This window comes from Mustela putorius, unplaced genomic scaffold (assembly GCF_011764305.1).
Source record: "Mustela putorius furo isolate JIRA1106 unplaced genomic scaffold, ASM1176430v1.1 tig00000721_pilon_pilon_pilon, whole genome shotgun sequence".
NCBI lineage: Eukaryota > Metazoa > Chordata > Mammalia > Carnivora > Mustelidae > Mustela > Mustela putorius.
In genome coordinates, this window is record NW_025421456.1 from 5,881,115 (window position 1) to 5,888,188 (window position 7,074).

At 38.5% G+C, this 7,074-nt stretch overlaps 1 pseudogene; it reads left to right on the plus strand.

The window, feature by feature from the left end:
• Positions 1 to 3,646: 3,646 nt before the first annotated feature.
• On the plus strand, positions 3,647 to 4,465 carry LOC123393038 (annotated as a pseudogene).
• The last annotated feature ends 2,609 nt before the right edge of the window (positions 4,466 to 7,074 follow it).

Here is a 7,074-nt window from a genome sequence, read left to right on the forward strand (position 1 = left end):
CTATCAGCAAATAACAGTCTTTCTGCATCTTAGCTTTCCTGAAAACTCAGAAATAATAATTACCTCATAAGAAGTGTGAAGATTATTGAAACAGCTTCGGGAGAATAGGTGTTATTTCTTCTTTGAAAGTTTGGTAGAATTCCCCAGGGAATCCATCAGGTCCTGGGCTCTTGTTTTTTGGGAGGTTGGAGAGGATGTGGAGAAAGGGGAATGCAAGTTGGTGCAGCCTCTTTGGAGAACAGTGTGGAGATTCCTCAAGAAATTAAAAATAGAACTTCCCTATGACCCTGCCATTGCATTACTGGGTATTTACCCCAAAGATACAGATGTTGTGAAAAGAAGAGCCATCTGTACCCCAATGTTTATAGCAGCAATGGCCATGGTTGCCAAACCAAGATGCCCTTCAACGGGCGAATGGATAAGGAAGATGTGGTCCATATACACTATGGAGTATTATGCCTTTATCAGAAAGGACGAATACTCAACTTTTGTAGCAACATGGACGGGACTGGAAGAGATTATGCTGAGTGAAATAAGTCAAGCAGAGAGAGTCAATTATCATATGGCCTCACTTATTTGTGGAGCATAACAAATAGCATGGAGGACAAGGGGTGTTAGAGAGGAGAATGGAGTTGGGAGAAATTCGAAGGGGAGGTGAACCATGAGAGGTTATGGACTCCGAAAAACAATCTGAGGGGTTTGAAGTGGTGGGGGGGTGGGAGCTTGGGGTACTGGGTGGTGGGTATGATGGAGGGCACGGATTGCATGGAGCACTGGGAGTGGTGAAAAAATAATGAATACTGTTTTTCTGAAAACAAATAAATTAATTTATTAAAAAAAAAGAAGTGTGAAGATTATTAAGACTTTGTTAATAAAATGCATCAAACAAAGCTTGAGACAAATATGCAGTCCTTCATAGTGTTAGTTACGGGACAGTTTCTTTTAGAATTAGACATGAGAGACTAATTATAAGATACTTCTAATCCATTATTTAAAGATTCCAAAAACAAATATCAACTCTACTCACATCTTAATTTTTTAAAGAATAACAGGTTACGGGTACCTGGGTGGCTCAGTGGGTTGAGCCTCTGTCTTTGGCTCAGGTCATGATCTCAGGGTCCTGGGATCCAGCCCCGAGTAGTGGCTCTCTGCTGTCGGGGGCCTGCATCTCTCCCACCCCTGCCTGCCTCTCTACCTGGGATCTCTCTCATTTTCTGTAAAAACAAATAAATAAATCTTCAAAACAAACAAAAAAAAGAAAAAAGAAATGCTGTGAGGGAGTAGTAAGAACTGTGTCACAGAGAGCAATCTTAGTGCTTTGCTTTCTGGGATCCCCACCTTGCGTGTTCACCCATCTTCTAAATCTTAGAGTCCAACAGGCCAGTGGCATATCCAGTAACAGCTTTGCAATTCTGGGGACTTACTTCTTGATGTATGAAAATGTTTATCATGTCGTTGGATCTCAGCTGCTAAATATGAATATATAGTATATATATCCAATACTTGTATGAATATATATATATTTGGTATTCTGGGATTACTGGGTCTTTTTAAGACTGATGCACCTTCTGGCGTGCCTGCCTGGCTCAGATTTGTTTTAGAGAAAGAGGGAGAGAGAGAGTTTGCGCACATGCACGGTGTGGGGGCGGGGTAGAGGGTGCTGGTGAGAATCTCAAGAAGATTTCCAGATAATGGAGCCCTGCTCAGGGCTTGATCTCTAGACCCTAAAATCATGACCTGAACCTAAACCAAGAGTGGGAGGCTTAAGTGATTTAGCCATCTAGGCATACCTCCCTTTCAGCATTTGAAGTGTAGAACTGGGAAGAAATAGAGTCCTCCCCCTTTATTTTGAAAAAGAGGATTTAAAAAAAATGGTTGTTGACCTGGTGTTTGGGATATGGAATTATAATACCACAGCACACATACAGTAAGCTGCTTACTTACAGTAAGTAAGTAAGGAGCCAAGGTACAGAAAACATAGCCTTTTTTTAAAAACCGAGTCAAGTTGTCAGCTGACTCTGTGATTTCATCTCTGATATCCTGGATGTCTTTATAAAATAGAAACTGTCAAACACTATTTTAAAAACTGCATCTTGTATGGACTAGAAGGAAACAACTTCAAATGTACCAAGTTGCTGGAGGGGGGAGAAAATAATAACAAAATAAAAATCAAAGGAAAGCAAGTGCATATACTACACACACTCACCAATAACAACAAAACCAAAATCAAAATCCCCCAAAGTTCCCATTCAGAACATACTTATAGCCTGCACTCATTAGATCATCCAAGCAATTAAATAATAATAATACAATGTCAAATCAAACAACATGGGATGCCTGGGTGGCTCAGTTGGTTTAGCCTCTGCCTTCGGCTCAGGTCATGATCCCAGGGTCCTGGGATCCAGTCCAACCTCAGGCTCCTTGCTCAACAGGGAGCCTGCTTCTCTCTCTGCCTTTGCCTGTCACTCTGCCTGCTTGTGCTCTTTCTCTGTCTGACAAATAAATAAATAAAATATTTTTTAAAATCACACAACACAGTACACATTTACTACAAAAGAAATTAGTGTTATAATCAGTCTGAGAATGTAATATAATTAGTGTTTGGATGCTCAAAAAAAGTCATACACTCAGCAAACATAAATAATATGTATGAAACAAAAAATAAGCAGTCATAAATAAGAATGGTAAATAAGTGAAAGAGTAAATTAAGAAAACAGAATTAAAAAAAAAAAAGAAACCAGAATTTTTTTCTGATAAAAATTGTTTAATGGTGTGCCTGGGTGGCTCAGGGGGTTAAGCTGCTGCCTTCGGCTCGGGTCATGATCTCAGGGTCCTGAGATCGAGGCCCGCATCGGGCTCTCTGCTTGGCAGGAGCCTGCTCCCCCTCTCTCTCTCTCTGCCTGCCTCTCTCCATCTACTTGTGATCTCTCTCTGTCAAATAAATAAATAAAATATTTTAAAAAAATAAAAATAAAAAATAAAAAATAAAAAAATTGTTTAATGAATGGACAAGTCTCTAAATAGTATTAGCCTTATGTGACCTACATAATGAAAGTTACCTCTAAACCAGCATAAAGAAATTTTTATATATGCAACTTCATGCCTTGTTTCAGAATTCCCACAAAAGATATAAAAGATATTCAAATTAAAAAAAAATAACATCGGGGGTGCCTGGGTGGCTCAGTGGGTTGAGCCGCTGCCTTCGGCTCGGGTCATGATCTCAGGGTCCTGGGATCGAGCCCCGCATTGGGCTCTCTGCTCAGCAGGGAGCCTGCTTCCCTCTCTCTCTCTCTGCCTGCCTCTCCATCTACTTGTGATTTCTCTCTGTCAAATAAATAAATAAAATCTTAAAAAAAAAAATCGTCAACATTTGAAGGAGAATAAGCAAGATGGTTCCAGAAATGATAGTTTCCTAAGATATAAAATTTAAAGCAAGTCACAAGCAGGGAAAATATATATACATATATATATGTATATATATGATATAATCTTTTATCTGGTCATATCAGAGTGAAACTGAAAAATAATGAAGATTAAAAGATTAAGTGGCAAAATTCATCTTCAAAAATACACAACAGGCTCTCTTCTCTTCTCTGTTCAAAAGCTGCATCTTCAGGTGCAGTGCCAGCCTTGTGCCCAAGACAGAATGGTGAAAGTTGGGGTGAACGGATTTGGTTGTATTTGGTGCCTGGTCACCAGGACTGCTTTAATTCTGGCAAAGTGGATATTGTCGTCATCAATGACCCTTTCATTGATCTCAACTATGTGGCCTACATATTCCAGTATGATTCTATCCATGGCAAATTCTACGGCACAGTCAAGGCTGAGAACGGGAAGCTTGTCATCAATGGAAAGTCCATCTCCATCTTCCAGGAGCAAGATCCCACCAACATCAAATGGTGCGATGCTGGTGCTGAGTATGTTGTGGAGTCCACTGGGGTCTTCACCACCCTGGAGAAGCCTGGAGCTCACTTGAAGGGCGGGGCCAAGAGGATCATTGTCTCCGCTCCTTTTGCTGATGCCCCCATGTTTGTGATGGGTGTGAATGATGAGAAGTATGACAACTCCCTCAAGATTGTCAACAATGCCTCCTGTATCATCAACTGCTTGGATTCTCTGGTCAAGGTCATCCATGACAACTTTGGCATCATGGAGGGACTCATGACCACCTACCATGCCATCACTGCCACCCAGAAGACTATGGACTGCCCCTCTGGGAAGCTGTGGCATGATGGCTGAGGGGCTGCCCAGAACATCATCCCCGCTTCCACTGGTGTGGCCAAGATTGTAGGCAAAGTCATCCCTGAGCTGAATGGGAAGTTCACTGGCCTAGCCTTCCATCCCTACCACCAATGTGTCTGTTGTGGATCTGACCTGCTGCCTGGAGAAAGCTGCCAAATATGATGACATCAAGAAGGTGGTGAAGCAGGCATCAGAGGGCCCCCTCAAAGGCTTCTTGGGGTAGACTGAGGACCAGGTTGTCTCCTGTGACTTTAACAGTGACACCCACTCTTCTACCTTCAATGCGGGGGCTGGCATTGCTCTCAATGACCACTTTGTCAAGCTCATTTCCTGGTATGACCATGAATTTGGCTACAGCAACTGGGTGGTGTATGGTCCACATAACCTCCAAGATGTAAGAGCCCCCTGGACAACCAGCCCTAGCCAGAGGAAGAAGAAGAGAGAGGCCCTCAGCTGCTGGGGAATCCTTGTCCTAATTTATTCCCCAGAACACTGAAAATCTCCTAAACTCCACTGTTTTCATCCCAGACCCCTGAAGAAGGGGAGGCGTTTGGGGATCCCTACCTTGTCATGTACCGTCAATAAAGTATACTATAAACAGCCCCCTCCCCAAAAAATACACAACATACTTTGTATTGTCAATGATGGTATCTTGGAAGTACTGAGGGTAAATAATAGTCAACTTCAAGTTTAAAATTTAGTGGACATATCATTCAAGGTGAAAGTGGACATATCATTCAAAGTGAAAGCAAAATAAAGGTAGTTTTAGAGTACATGAAGATTTTAAAGCTTAAAAACACACTATATAATTTTAAAATAATTTCTTTTAGGAGAATGTTATGAAAGAAATGCAAAAAAAAAGTAAATGATTAAATATTAGTAAATCTTACTGTTTAATAACAAAATTGTTGTTATTGAGTTTGATTTTTTAAAAAAGTAAAAAAACCCAACACTTTATAACATGTAAATAGATGAATCTGAGGACAGGGAATTTTGGAAATAAACATGCTACAAGTAATATACACTTGTTAGGTTACACTGGTTATGTTTAAAATGGCATTCAGGAGATTATAAAAATCAATTCTGCTACTTCAAAATTATCTGAAGGAAGTAAATGTGGAAACTTTCTCAATACAATAGAAGGCAGAGGGCACCAGGCTGGCTCAGTTGGTGGGGCATGTGACTCTTAATCTCAGGGCTTTAAATTTGAGCTCCATGCTGGGAGGAGAGATTACTTAAAAATGAACTCTTTAAAAAAAAAAAAAAAAAAAAAAGAAAAGAATTGAAAGACGGGACAACAATGGAAAAAAAAATCAGTAGTCAAAAATTAAACAAACATAGTGCTAAGTATAAATATATAAATAGCTATAAAATTATTGATAATCTATAGAAATAGATTAACAGACTACTTGAAGAAATAAAAATCTAGCTGAATACTTTAAAAACATTCTGTTTTAATTTTTTAATTTATAGGATGAGATTGGGGGGAATGAAAATCTATGGAACACACAAAAGAAAACTGGTACAAAATTATAACAGCAGAGACAAGATATAGTTAATGAAAAATGTGCTAATTTCAGCATATTAAACTTTTAAGAAGCAGCTAAGTTATCCTTAAACTAATTTTATAACATTAAATGTATTTATTTGTAAATAAGAAATGTCAAATTATGATTACATGTATTTGCTGGGGATTTTGGTCAGCTTATGATAAAATACATATATTTTTAAAATTTCCACTTTTATTGAAAATGAATATTTATAAGCCTTTTTTCTCAACTACATTTCATTTCCTGGATAATCAAGATAATTTTCAGGGATGTATTATGACTAGGGTGCTCATATAATTTATTATCTAAGCCGGAATACCTTTGACAGTGAAAGCAAAAACTGTTAATTACACTGGGACAATTTGAACTATCCAAGATTTATTACCATCCTGTTTTTAACTCTCATGGCTGGAATTTAGAGCACTTTTAATAACTTTAGAAATCCACTTTGTGGCTTGTTTACTAATTTTTTTAAATCGTGCCATTTATTTCAAAGATCAGCCTTGGTTTAAACATTTTATATTTAGAAGTGTTGTGACTCTGTTTTAGTTAGAATTTCTGACTTTTTTGTAGATGTTAGTCTTCTTGAACATCTTTGAAATTACTTCTTTTCAAGTCATTATCCACTTGTAAGATGAACTTCTCTTATATGATTTTTTGGCTTTTTCATCTAGGATTAAAGATTACTGAGCCGATACGTATAGTCTCATGAATAAATTTAATGTTTTACAGTGGCCTAATAAATGTGTTTGAAATTACAAACACTTCAGAGATGATTTTGAAAAGTCCTAACATGAACAATAATAATTTAAGTTCAGACAGTTCCTTAATACCATGAAACTCACTTACAGCAGCAAATAATTAGTGAACTCTCACACCAGGGAAGTGGAAGCAAAAACTGTCATTTTGAGGAAAGTATTTTTTCACCTTGTAAAATTGCCAGGTGGCCTACTCCGTTCCCTGCTTACATAAATGTTTAACAATTACATGTGGCTTTGAAGAAGCATTGTCTTTAAACTTTGTATTTTTACTAGTTGTTAAGCTTGCAGAATGTGAAAATACACTGCCTAGGTGACTTTGCGAATTTGCTATCACTTATGTCCACATGTACAGGGAGACAGTCTCCTCTACCTGGTTCCCTCTGAAGGGTGAAATTTCCAAAGCTCCTCAGAGACTGTCCATTCTGAGCTCTCTTGGGGGAGTTGCATTAACTGATCTCCTGAACATTGTGAGGCGGCCAATTCTAAAATCATTCCTTAGATCAGAGCTTTTAGAACCTTTT